This window comes from Salvia miltiorrhiza, chromosome 5 (genome assembly GCF_028751815.1).
Source record: "Salvia miltiorrhiza cultivar Shanhuang (shh) chromosome 5, IMPLAD_Smil_shh, whole genome shotgun sequence".
NCBI classification, from domain to species: domain Eukaryota; kingdom Viridiplantae; phylum Streptophyta; class Magnoliopsida; order Lamiales; family Lamiaceae; genus Salvia; species Salvia miltiorrhiza.
Window position 1 is genome coordinate 48,333,387 of NC_080391.1, and position 14,887 is coordinate 48,348,273.

Here is a 14,887-nt window from a genome sequence, read left to right on the forward strand (position 1 = left end):
CGTAACCCATAAGATTGGTTAATTAATTGTTTTTAGACAAAATGATGATTTTATTGAACACAAACATATGGGACAAAGAGAAGACCCTCCGTACAGCTCGGAGGTTCAACCCACTCATACGAACTTGGAAAATTCTTAGAACATCTAGCTAGTCTATGAGCCGCAACATTAGCTTCACGTCTAGCATATACTCTGTCTGTTCTAATTCAATAGGCTATAGGGCTTGGACACAGATGTTAAGAATTAATTATTTATAATAAAGTAGCAGAGAAAAAGTAATTTTTTTTAGGATATATTTGTCCAAAAAGTAGGAGAGAGAAATAAAGAAAGATATTGACTTTTCATTTTAGGAAGTGCCTATTGAAATGAGACGTCCAAATAAGGAAACATGACCCATTGAATTGGGACATAGGGAGTATGTTTTAAACAAAAATTGGAACACAAATGGAGAATACGTCAGCAGCTATTGATAATTACCCGAAACTCAGAGCAATCTTCATCATTTGCGCAAATGGCATCCACCACAATTTTGCTATCCAAAATAATTTCCACCCAAGTAAGACCTTGCTGTTTTATCCACCAAGAGAGCATCACGAACCCCGATCGCCTCTCCTTAATCAATTCTCAAACAGTCTCGATAAGTTTGTACTCTAGCTTTTACAAACTCACCTTGAGAGCCTTGAACAATGACCCAACACTTGTAGTATTTGTATCAGCAAGGAAGACGGCATCAACAGAAGCTCTGACCCATCCCTCTTCCAAATCATGCCAACATACACATTCCCGTCTAGCACGCGCCCTTGGTTGTCTGGCGTTTATTTTCTGTTGCGCAGCCGCCAATCATTCTGACCGAGTACCCACAACAATACGCAATTGTTCCAAACAACTTCATTCCTATCTCGCCACATTTGCATAAGATTATGGCCATATATATTTGCGTTAGCATCATTGTCCTTTAGCTCAAGCACGTAGAAAAGAAACTCATGAAATGACTCATTTTTATCACGACATAACTGAAACTTAGTAAATAACTCTGAGCGACTCCAACACTCCTCGGTAAAGGGACACATCACAAAAGATAGCTATTCTCATATCCCATCATGCGTACACCACATTCTCCTCTAACTACGTACACCACATTCTCCTCCAACTATAATGCCTTCTCTTTAGTAGGTTAGCAATTTTGTGATACACAACCATTGCACCATAGCCTCCATTTCATATTTAGTTATGAAAACATTAATTATCATGTAGTATATCATTGAGAGACTATAGCCAAGGAGAAAAGAGAGGAGGTGACGTCCTCGGTGACGGAATTGGCGAAAGTGTGGAATGCACCTACAATTCATAAGGTGAGGGTGATGGCCTGGCGAAGTTTGAGAAATCGACTTGTGACATGTGACAATCTTCTCAAAAGAAAGATACAAATTGCAGATGAAGAGAGGTGGTGCAATGCATGTGCGATGGCGGAAGAGTCGGTGGAGCACGTGCTCCTTCATTGCCCAAAACGGAACAAGTGTGGAACAATCTGCAGCTATGGATCAGCATCAAGACAGCAAAACCAAAAGGTCTATCTCAACACTTCTTGTCTTTCATCTCTAGTAGCAATGGAAAGAGATGTCGAAAATTCTTGAAAGCATTGTGGATTGGTACGATCTGGATTTTGTGGAGATGCCGGAATGAGAGCAGGTTCCAAGGAAAGGTCTGGGAGATCCAAAAAGTTTCACAGGAAATTAAAGGTAGGATGTGGAGTTGGAATTCAATTTTTCATATAGTGGATACAAGTATCTCATTCCCTTTGTGGTGCTCTAAGGAATACACCCTGGACTTTCTGTAATTGGGTACCTCTAGTACCATTATGCTTTTTGATCCATTAATAAATCTTTCTTTTATCGACCAAAAAAAAAAAAACTATATCCTTGGGCCGGGTCAAGGCGGGTCTGACCCTTCTCACTTATACACTCAGTCTCATTTGAGACCAACTCCTATAAGGTTGAACTATAGTGAAAACACCCTAACAATTAAGAACTAAATCTAACTTATTAAATTAAATTGCACGAATAAGATTAATCATGGCCTTTCATAAAAAAAAAATACTATATAATAAATTTACGATATTTTAACCTTGCATAAAGTAGTAATTTGTGTGCACATGAATATATTATACTTTCATAAGTTAAGTACTCGTATGAATAAGGTATCCGCCAATTATATGAGATTCACGCAAGAATGATTTGAAATTTGAGATACTTTTTTTTTCCCGCAAAAAGTAGTCATTTGCGTGCACATAAATACATTATGTATTAATATTTGAATAAGATAAGTAATTGTATAACTAAAATTTTACCGAATTATGAGATATTTTTGCAGGGGTGGCAATCGGATCGGGTTCCGGTACCCTAATACAAAAAATGCTCAAAAACTTTGTACTTGTACTGTACCGAATTTAAAATCGGGTACCCGAGTCCGATATTCAGATACTTTACATTACCCGAATTAATTAAATTTTCAAAATCCCCTCCAAATTAATCAGGTATTTGAGTACCCCGATTACCCGATTCGGGTTAATCGGGTATTCAGGTACCCTAATATCTGAAATTTTGAAGAAAAGAAATTAGTTTTTTTTATTAGACCGAGTGATCTCATTTACTTTTGTCGAATTCAACATGTTTTAGCTTTGACTCTGATAACGAAATAGCTAGCTAAATTAATGATTGGGTTAAGTATCAAATAAGCCCTTAACGTGGAAACCCTTATTACATTGCCGACCCTATGGCAAAGGGGGTATCAAATAAATCCATATCGTAATTAATTTTGAACAATTAAGCCCCCCGACTTAACGGAGAGTTAACACCTCTAACTTTCTTTTATTTATTTTTATTTTTTTAACGAGCAAATCGTCGAACATCTGGTAGGCGCGGCTAGACGGCTGGTACACCGACATCACCACTGTCTTCCTCCTCGCCGCGAGGCCCCCTAGCGCCGCCATGAGGCGGTAGGCCGTCGTGGCGTCGAGCCCCGACATCGGCTCGTCGAGGACCAGTAGGCTGGGGTCCACCAGCATCTCGTGCGCGATGCTCACCCGCTTCCGCTCCCCGCCGAAGACACCGCGCACGAAGCTGTTCCCAATGATTGTGTCTGTAACACCCCAATTTTCATAAACTTTTTAATCTAAAAACTTTGAAGAACTAATAGTTAAAATAAAATTTCTTGACTATCAACAGTTTAAACTAATTTAAAATCAACTTGTCAAAACTAAGGTAGTAATATAAAATAAAAATAAATATAAAACGATAACTAAAACTTAACAAGTTCATCTAAAAAGTTCAATGTAAAATTCTTATCCCTAGTCATTCTCCACTTCCATGGCCACTTCGACTCTGAAACTGCAAAACTGAAAAGATAAGGGATGAGCATATTGAAAATATACTCAGTGAGAAACCATGCACATATTCACATACGCTTGAACATGCAAATAATTCACATTGTCATACACATATACTGATAATCTGATGGGCGAACTGAGAGCCCCTGAACATGTATTTCAACATGGCTAATATTCTAAACATGTATTTCTACATGGGTGAACATGTATTTCAACATGGCTGATTTTCTGAACATGTATTTCTACATGGCTGAACATGTATTTCAATATGGCTGATATTCTGAACATGTATTTCTACATGGCTGAGCAAGTATAATCAAATATGAAAAAAGAGCATATAAAAACATACATGAATATAACCACAAGCATATAATCTCTCACCTTAAACTTGCTTTGAAAAATATTTCGATGAAAACCATAAGCAAAAAAACGAAAGATAGAAAAATATGAGATTTGGTGCCTTTCCCCATAATACGTCCCTGACCTCCTTATATATTCAACTTTTGAAGAATTCTTGATAATCATGAATATACTTTGAGTAAATCACCATTGTCTCTTATATATATATATATATATATATATATATATATATATATATATAGGGTTGGGTTCCGGTGGATCCCTATGCTTATAATAGATCCGTAGATCCAAATCTAGACCACACATTTATGACATGTGGCGCATCAAGATGGTGACACGTGGCAAGACATTTCAAGGCAAAATCTGGAGAGAGGTAAAATTGGAATGTAATTTTCGAAATTCAAAAAAAAAAAAAATTAGATTTTCTCAAAATAGGTATATTTTAGATGCATAAAGTTTCATATGAGAATGCATGAACTTTCATATAAAAATGCATAAAGTTTCATATAAATATGCATAAGATTTCACCCCACCCCACCCCAACCCCACCCCCCACCCCCCACACCCCAGAACCCCACCCCCACCCACCCCCCCCCCCCAAAAAAAATTTTTTTTTTATTTTTTTAAAAACTGATTTTCTGACTACTGACCCACCCCTACCCCCACCCCCCCCCACCCACCCACCCACCCCCCTCCCCACCAAAATTTTTTATTTTTTTATTTTTTTATTTTCTCAAAAACTGATTTTCTGACCACTGACCCCCCCCCCACCCACCCACCCCCAAAAAATTTTTTTTTTTTGAAAATCAGTTTTTAAAAAAATTAAAAAATAATTTTTTTTTTGGGGGGGGGGTGGGGGTGGGCCAGCAATTAGAAAATCAGTTTTTGAAAAAAAAAATTTGGGCGGGGGGGGGGGGTGGGGGTGGGGGGTGGGTGGGGTGGGGGGGCAGGGGCAGGGGTGGGGTGGCGAAACTACCAGATTTATTAAAATGAAATGCATTTTTTGTATAATTTAATGCATTTTTATGTGAAAACTTTATGCATTTTTGTTTGATTTTATATGCATGTGAAACATGCATATTTTTGGGGGTGGTAATGGGGAGGGTTGGGGGGTGGTGTGGGCTGGATTGGGGGGTGGTATGGGGTGGGGTGGTGAAAATACCAAAACTGGAAAAAATAAATGCATTTTTCTGTTCAAAGTTATGCATTTCATGTGAAAACTTTATGCATCTTTGTGTGAAACTATATGCATCTAAAATATATCTATTTTGAGAAAATCTAAAAAATATATATATTTTTTTAATTATTAAATCCGAAAATTACATTCCAATTTTACCCCTCCAGATTTTGCCTTGGAATCATTGCCACGTGTCACCATCTTGATGCGCCACATGTCATAAATGTGTGGTCAAGATTTGGATCTAAGGATCTATTATAAACATTGGGATCTATATGATCCCATTCCTATATATATATATATATATATATATATATTGCTTTACCATTTTGAGCTATATCCCCAAATACATATTGATCCAAATAATAAAACTAATCGTAATAGAATAAGAATTAACTAAATATTTAAATAGCTTCCCATTCATATAGACCACTCGGTCAAACTATAAAAAAAAAAAAACCACAGTTGAAACATCAATTCAAATCTAAATTTTAAAGAACAAAAGCATTAAATAAATTTTCTTTCATATACATATATATAATGATTGCCTACATATATTCCTTTTATCTATATGTTCGATTAAGAGTAAATAACTATACATATTAACCTAATCTATAAAGGTTTGCCACAAATCTATTTTTATTAGAATGATCACTATAATAATAATAATAATAATAATAATAATAATAATAATAATAATAATAATAATAATAATAATAATAATAATAATAATTTGACTTCTATAATAAGCTAAATACTTGGGGTGTTACGACCTATCCCACTTAAAAATAATTTCTTCCTCGAAATTTCTAATCATGCTTCATTCGTGTCATCTAAACAATTTCACAATTTCAATTATTTCTAATGGGTCTAAACATAGTAGTTCTAGAACATAAAAGCATCATAAAAAAAAGTATAATGTAAAACATCATAACTGCCATATACTTGAACAATTAAAACACATACCTTAGAGTCGATGCAGCATATGAGTTTCGAATGACTAGGCTTATTTAACCTTTTAAGCTTACTTAAACCTTTTTGAAAGCAAAACATTTTTTTTAATGCACGAGACTACAGGAACGTAGACCAGCTCTGATACCATTATGTAACACCCCAATTTTCATAAACTTTTTAATCTAAAAACTTTGAAGAACTAATAGTTAAAATAAAATTTCTTGACTATCAACAGTTTAAACTAATTTAAAATCAACTTGTCAAAACTAAGGTAGTAACATAAAATAAAAATAAAAATAAAACGATAACTAAAACTTAACAAGTTCATCTAAAAAGTTCAATGTAAAATTCTTATCCCTAGTCATTCTCCACTTCCATGGCCACTTCGACTCTGAAACTGCAAAACTGAAAAGATAAGGGATGAGCATATTGAAAATATACTCAGTGAGAAACCATGCACATATTCACATACGCTTGAACATGCAAATAATTCACATTGTCATACACATATATTGATAATCTGATGGGCAAACTGAGAGCCCCTGAACATGTATTTCAACATGGCTAATATTCTCAACATGTATTTCTACATGGCTGATTTTCTGAACATGTATTTCTACATGGCTGAACATGTATTTCAATATGGCTGATATTCTGAACATGTATTTCTACATGGCTGAGCAAGTATAATCAAATATGAAAAAAGAGCATATAAAAACATACATGAATATAACCACCATCATATAATCCATCACCTTAAACTTTCTTTGAATCAGAAAACGGAAAAGGAGATCAGTGAAGAGCGAATCAAGAATCAAACAGTCATCTACTTTTCAGATGAAACCTGTCTTGATGGACTGATCATGGAGAACAGTCGATTGGAAGAAAAGCTCACAATTTCTACATCAGAATGTGAGAGAGCCTCACATAAAATGAAGAGGCTTAATTATAAACTGGAAGAAACAGTCAAGGACTGCATGAAGAAATCTCCTAAGATGACCAACTTTCCATTAAAAGCTCTTGTGGAAAGTATCGGAGGAAAGGTGGTTCCTGCCGATAAAGGAAAAAATATCATGATCCAGGAGGTGACTGATTCATCAGACGACGACACCTCGGAAGAGTCTAGGGATCATGACATGGAGGAAATCTAGAAAAGAAGACTGATGGCAATAAGAAATGTTCCTCCTCCACAAAGCTACAGACGAGCCAATGAGGCCCCCAACCAGTTCATCCTACTGAAAAGACTGGAAAGCAGATTTCAGTCAAAGTATGGGGAAGGAGCATCTGGACTGAAACAATAGCATGCCCGCAGAGCAAAGAAACAGAGTCTTCCTCACCAGTCCAGGGGGAAGAACAACAGGAACAATCAGAAACTGTAACCAGTTCAGTTCCAAAGAGAGCAACAACCATGGAGACAAAATAATGATAAGTTCAAATGAGCTCGAGTTCATTCACAAAAGTATGCAACTGGACAACATCAGTCTCATGTTCAACAGCATCAGTCAAGACTCCATCAGTCAAGGACAACTCTTGTGTCTCAAGGGAGATACACAATGGAGCAAGTGAGACCTCAACACTTCACCAGACAAAGCTACTACAAAAAGAAGGCTCCAAAGAAGAAAGCTCAACCGAAGAAAGCTCATGTGCCAACTGAAGCACCAGCCACTTCAGTCAGACAACCAGCCAACCGCAAAAGATCAGCGCCAAGACCAGTTCTGAAGCAGATATGGGTTTCAAAAGGAACACGAACTGACATTAAAAGATCCAAACATTGATTGGGTACCTAAATTAACTCTTCCTTGCAGGGCAAAAACTGGAAACATAAAAAGAAGAAAAAAGTTATAGCTTCAATCAGAACATGGTACTTGGACAGTAGCTGCTCGAAGCACATGACATGATACAAAGAATATCTAACTCAATACGTTGAGAAAGCTGGATCAAAAGTTGCATTCGGAGACAACTCAATTGGCGAAACAAAAGGCTATGGTGTACTCGACATGGGTAACGCCAGTATTAGTAATGTTAGCTATGTTTCTGGACTAAAGCATAATTTGTTGTCTGTGAGTCAATTTTGTGACAGCGGATTCGCAGTGAATATTAAGAAAGATGAATTCACTGTGAGAAACAGCCAGAAGAAGGTGGTGCTGAGAGGAATCGGGCAAGGAAGTCTCTACGTAGTATCATAGGAAGATAGTCCACCTGAAACCTGTCTCATAAGCAAAAGCAACTTAGAGCTCAACTGGCTATGGCACAGAAGGCTCAACCACCTCAGCTTCAAGACGATCAACAAACTTGCTAAGCATCAACCGGTAGAAGGTTTACCTTCTATTGTGTTCCAGAAGAAGCAAGAATGTGAAGCGTGTCAAGGAGGAAAACAAACAAGGACGTCATTCAAGTCAAAGACAGGACACTCCTCTGAGAGGATTCTCCAACTGCTTCACATGGATCTGTTTGGCCCAATATCTCCCAGAAGTTACAACGATAGAAAATGTACCTTAGTTGTCGTAGATGATTATTCTCGATATACTTGGGTTATATTTCTCTACAACAAAGGGGAGACACTGCTGGAACTGCCAAAGCTGTTGAAAAGACTAAGCGTTGAAAATGAAGTCAACATCATCAGCATCAGATCAGATAGAGGGACTGAATTCCTCAATGCAGTCATTCGTGACTACTGCGAAGTGCGATGAATCAGTCATCAAACCTCTGCAGTAAGAACTCCATAGCAAAATGGAGTAGCAGAAAGAAGAAACAGGTCTTTGAAGAAAGCAGCAAGGACGATGCTAGCTGAATCAAAACTCCCACAGAAGTTTTAGGCTGAAGCAGTTAACAACGCTTGCTATACACAGAACCGCTCCTTCCTCACTCAAAGACATGGAAAAACTTCATACGAACTATGGAAGAACAAGAAGCCAACAATTTCATACTTTCATGCTTTCGGTTCTCATAGTTTCATTCATAACAATGATAAAAGAAAGTTAAACACCTTTGATAGCAAGGCTGATCCAGGAATTTTTCTTGGATACTCTGGAACTGAACGATCCAGCAAAGCCTATTAAGTGTTTGACTCTCAAACTCTTTGTGTGGAAGAAACACCTCATGTTATTTTTGACGAGTCTATTGATGATTTTAGGAAACAGGAAACTAAAAGAAATGCTGAGAACATTGAAGTTTCCAAGACTGAAAAATAAAGCACCGAACCCTCTACAGTGTTGGTGTGGGAACAGAAAAAGAAGAGGATACTGAAAAGCTTCAGTATCAGAAGATCAGTCAAAGATCTGAAGGTCCGACTGGAGATGCTACAAAAAACATTAGTCAAGAGGGAACTCCAATAGCTAAAGAACAAGTTGAACCTGCTGCTGCAACACCAGTTTAACACTCCCCTGCTCGAGAAACAAATGAAGGACTCAGATCCATCCTGACTGAAGAACCTCCACCCTCATCAGAAGAAATCAAGAAGTATCGAAGATAGTTTGAACTCCACTCGAAATACAACATCATCGGAGAACCATCAGACGGTGTGAAGACTCGAAGATCGATGTGCAACCTCGTCTTCGACATCAACCAGAACTGCATCAATGAAGATAAGAATTTTAGTTGTTTCTTGTCAGACATAGAGCCCAAGGACATCGAAGAAACTCTGAAGTCCACTCAATGGGTCATCACAATGCAAGAAGAACTCAATGAATTCAACCAGAATTCAGTTTGGAAACTAGTGGATCGCCCAAACGATGCAAAAGTGATTGGCTTGAAATAGATTTTCAAAAACAAGAAAGACGAAGAAGGTCACATGGTGAGAAACAAAGCAAGGCTAGTGGCCAAAGGGTACAATCAATAAGAAGGAATCAACTATGATGAAACCTTTGCACCTGTTGCAAGACTGGAAGCAGTCAGGCTTTTCTTAGCCTTTGCCGCTCACAAAGGATTCAAAGTACACTAAATGGATGTGAAGTGCGCATTTTTCAATGGAGTGCGCACGGATGAAGTCTATGTGGAACAACCTCTGGGTTTTGAGGTTGCTGGACCAGAAAAGGTGTACAAGCTGAAGAAGGCGCTCTATGGATTGAAGCAAGCTCCAAGAGCATGGTATGATACTCTCTCTGAGTATCTAGTTGAACAATGATTCAAGAAAGGATCAGTTGACAAGACTCTGTTCACTCTAAAAGGAGAGGATCTCCTACTTGTTTAGATTTATGTCGATGACATAATCTTCGGATCCAAATCCGAACGCATATGCAAGAAGTTTGCTGACATTATGACGAATAAATTCCAGATGTCAATAATGGGAGAAATGAATTTCTTTCTGGGATTACAAGTCAAGCAGACCAAAGAAGGAATACTGATCAATCAGTCAAAGTATGCCAAAGAACTGATTACCAAGTTCGGCATTCAGCACATGAAATCAGTCAAGATTCCAATGAACACCAACTGGAAGGTGGATCCAGGATCGGAAGGAAAATTTGTATCTTCAACCAAATACAGAGAAATCATTGGATCATTACTCTATTTGACTGCTAGCAGACCAAATATCGCGTATGCAGTCGGAGTTTGTGTAAGATATCAGTCAAATCCAAAAGAAGCTCATATGGATGCAGCAAAGCGAATTCTAAGATATCTTAAAGGCACGCCCAACTTAGGATTGTGGTATCCAGCTGACGACGAATTCAAGCTTACCGGATACTCAGACTCAGATTTTGTAGGACGCAAAATTGATCAGAAATCAACTTCAGGAACTTGTCAGTTCCTAGGCAACAAGCTCATTTCATGGTTTTCAAAGAAGCGGACTTTAGTCGCCACATCTACAACTGAAGCTGAATACGTTGCTGCGGGAAGTTGTTGTTCACAATTGCTATGGCTAGTCCAACAACTGAAGGACTACGTGATCGAAGAAAAGGAAGTTCCAATCTATTGCGACAGCTCTAGTGCTATTGCAATCTCGCAGAATCCAGTTTATCATACCAGAGTCAAGCATATCGTAATTCGTCATCAATTCATTCGTGATCATGTGGAAAAGAAGAATGTCTCAGTTGAATTCCGACCGCAGTTCAGAGAGCAGACTTGCTGACCAAAGCTCTTCCATAAAATAGGTTCAACGATCTTTGTGGAAGGATTGACCTCATCAACCCTGAAGAATGATGCTGATCTTGAAGATTTCAACTGCAGTCACGATGACTATTGCTCAGTCAATTGGTGCTCCTCAACTGATGACGTGACAACCAAAGAAGATGAGTCTTCATCTGAGGGGGAACTTATTCTTATAAGTCAACCAGAAAAATGGTATCGACTGACTACAATGATCAGTCGATCAGTAAGTATGTTCGACTTACTTTATGTATGTCAGTTAATTCAGTTATGAGTTCTTAATAGTCTTCAAAAATCTTTCTCTAACTGATCAGTCTCTTTCAAAGACTTTAACTAATTGTTGGAAAATGAAATATCCGAAAGGCACAAATACTTTCAAAATGTATTTCAACAATTGTTTTAACTTGTCCTAATTATTTTTTATCAAATCCAACTTTTGTGCCTCTGCAATTTAAACCCCGAAAATCTCTTTGATTTGACAAATTGCAATGATTTTTATTCTCTTTCTACCTTTTTGAAGCTTCCGTCCTCTGCAGTGACCGCGGACGTGAAAAATTTCTTCAAAATAATTTTAGGCACAATATTTGAAATACTTTTCATCTTCCTTACTTAGTATTTTAAATACTTTACACTTGCAACTTTTCTTCATCATAATTAACAAGTTTCCACAGAAACTTCTGTGAGAACACTTTCCAAAAGTTGCAGAAAACTTTCATTCCGACAATGGAGAGATCAATGACAAAACAGTCATGGAGTGGGAGAATGATGCTCGCACAACTGGTCTACACAGAACCCTTCCACTAGATATCGACATTTCTCCAACGTCAAGCTTGTTTCTACCCTCACTTATATCCAGCGAGAAGAGTGTCTTCCATCCTAATGACAGGCGCCAAGAAGCTTCTACGCTTCAGGAGGTTATCAAGCTTATCTCACATATCTTGCCCACCTCCATGGCATGCAACAACAATAAGCTCTTTCTCATTATCTGCCGGCATCCCCAGCCGCACATGGTCTTCTCAACAAAGACCTCGTGCCGAAAAATCGACAGTGTTAGTCCTCATGACTGTCACTGATTCGATAATCGCCTCTCACACCCATTTCACGTACTCTCCCTCTTTCTCCAACCTAGTCCTCTCTATCTCCATCTTAAGCCCATCATCCTCCCTTTAAGGTCTGTATGCATAGCCACCTTACATGAATATCTCCAAAAAGCTGTGCATACCTACCTTTTTCCCACCCTCCTTTTCCTTACAAACACTCCTCTTTCCCGCATCCACGCTCCTCTTCTCCTCATCAACCCTCATCTTCTCCATCTCCAAGCCTCTTCCCGTCTCCCTCATCATCTCCCTTCTCACTGGCGTCTTCCTCTTCTGCATCTCTGTACTCACACGCCTCTCGAATCTTCTCACGAGCTTCTAAGACTCAGAGTTGGGTACCCTCTGATCATAGCTTCCATCATCAGCTCTCTTTTGATGTTGCCAAAAAGAGGGAAAGTAGAAGTCAGAGAAAAACCTTCTCAAAGTTGGTTCTCTGCATCTTCTCGAAAGACTGAAGTTGGTAAAGCAAAAGGATCACCAGAAGTTCAAGGTAGACGAACCAGTAAGACCTCGAGTCAATGGAAAATAAGTGTAGAAGAAAACAAGCTTAGGAACATGAAGATGAAGACGAAGATCAAAGACGAAGTTCAAGGTGCAAACAGGTAGACTGCTGGAGTCCATGGGTTTCCATATGTTTTTATGCTTTTTACTCATTTGTATGTTCTGCTCTGTACCTCAACTGATTTCTCATTAGTTATCTTTAAAGAAATGAAATGAACTTCTTTTGATCTCAACCTGAAGACAATTTTTGTCCAGGCTTTGATTATTTACTTTAGTTATGTTTTCGCTTTTTCTTTTTGAACTGTTGTGTTTTTCCTTCGAATGCAAGTTAATAGGTTATCTTGTTAAGGGGGAATAGTATTCACCCTATTTAGTAACTTGTTGTTCTTGTTCAGTCTTTTCTTGTCTTAGAACTGTTGTGTGGTTTTGGCATCATCAAAAAGGGGGAAATTGTTGGGAATGAAATATTCTAATCCTAGTTGTGATGATACCAAAATCAATAGGTTTCACTTGTAATAGACTAGAACTGTTCGAACTCAAGTGTTAGAGTTCTTTTCTAGTTTAGTTGTTGTTCTGAATAATGAAGACTGAAGACTGAAGTTGCCGTCTGATGTGACGATTAAGGCAAAGTCAAATATTGATATTTGACTAACCAGTCCAAGAATCAGTTACGACTGATTATTTAATGCGAGTCACATGGATTCAGCGGACTGATATTAAAGTCAAGTATCAGTTAAACATTCTTCCTCGGACTGAAGCTCCAAAGCTTAAAGGAAGCCACGCACTCCAGAATTATAGCCACATTAAATGCAGAGATTTCAAGGATCGTCCTTTCTCTGCAGAGCCTTCCTTTTTGGTGATTACCTTTTTAGAGATGTCCTATCTCCTGCTCTCAAAGTAGTCGTTCTCACCAAACAAAGGAACTGCGAAGATTGAAGTCTCAGCCCAAGTTCAAATTACTCTCTAACGGAAGAATTCTTGAAGACCATTTCATCCAACGAGTCTATTCAAGATGTCTCCTATAAATAGAGCTCGATGATCACTTCAATCTTCACCGATTCAACTACATAAGCTGAAACGCTGCCGAATTCGTCACTTAGCAATTCAAAGTCATTCCAAAGTTTAAATTGAAGAAGAGAATCAAAAAGCCAAAAATCAGTCACTGCTGATTACATACATTCTCTTAGAACTTAGGCAAATATTGTATATCCAAAGCCTAGGTATAACTGATTACAGAAAACCTGTTCTTTGTAATCTAGTTGGCAAGTTTTCGAACCTCTTTTCAACCGACCGACTTGAGAGTTTGAGTTGTAAGGAGTTCAGACCAATGCTCTCTCCAAGAGATCTTAGTATTTGCGGAAAGGCATAGTTTTGTCTCAGTGAAGCTAAGAGTGAGAAATCCAACCCAATGTGTTGGTACTGAAGATTGGATCTTCAGTTGTTTAGGTTTGTTGTGCACCCGTAAGCACAAGCCCAGTGAAGTTGTCAGTCTGATCAACTGACCGTAGATGTAGGAAGTATTTTTCGAACCACATAAAATTCTCTGTGTTGTTTACAACTTTCAGTATTTACCTTCTTACTTGTGTTCAAACCTTCTCCAACTGAAAACTGATTAACTGCAAAGCGAAACTTAATCTCTGACAACGTGATTAATCTCACAGGCTATTTCGAAAGAAAATTTTTTCGCTGCGTGTGTTATTAGTCTAATTGATTAATCTTCGGATAGTCAGTAAGATTCATAACATCTCTTTGTTCAACAAACTTGACTGAAGCTTTACGTGTATCAGTTAAAGTCTCAGACATAACTGATAACTCCTTACTGAAGAGTATTTAGTATCAGTCATCAACCTAAACTTTACTAAACTCCTTTAACTGAAATGGTTGTGTCAGTTTATTTTCGTTTGAAATAGCCTATAGGTGTATTCCCTCCCCCCCATACACCTATTCGAGACCCTCCGAACCTAACAAACTATCAATTTTGTATCAATTGTAGCTAAAAAAATGAACGAATGGTACAATTGATACAAAATTAATAGTTCACGAAGGCTTAAAAAATTATTTTCGATAGTTCATGATATAATTGATAGTGCGAAAATAGTTTGGGGTTTAAAGTGATATTTACCCAAATAAACGATGTATAAGGTGATAAATTTAGCTTATCCCTTCCTTATCCTTAAAGCAAATACACCCTAAAAGTAAAGTGTTATTGTTTATAAAAAATGAGATAAATATATTATCAATATATATATAAGGTCGCGTTCAATGAAGAACACGAACACCCCCACGTTCATCAAATTATATTGAACATATCAGTCATTTCGTTGAACATTC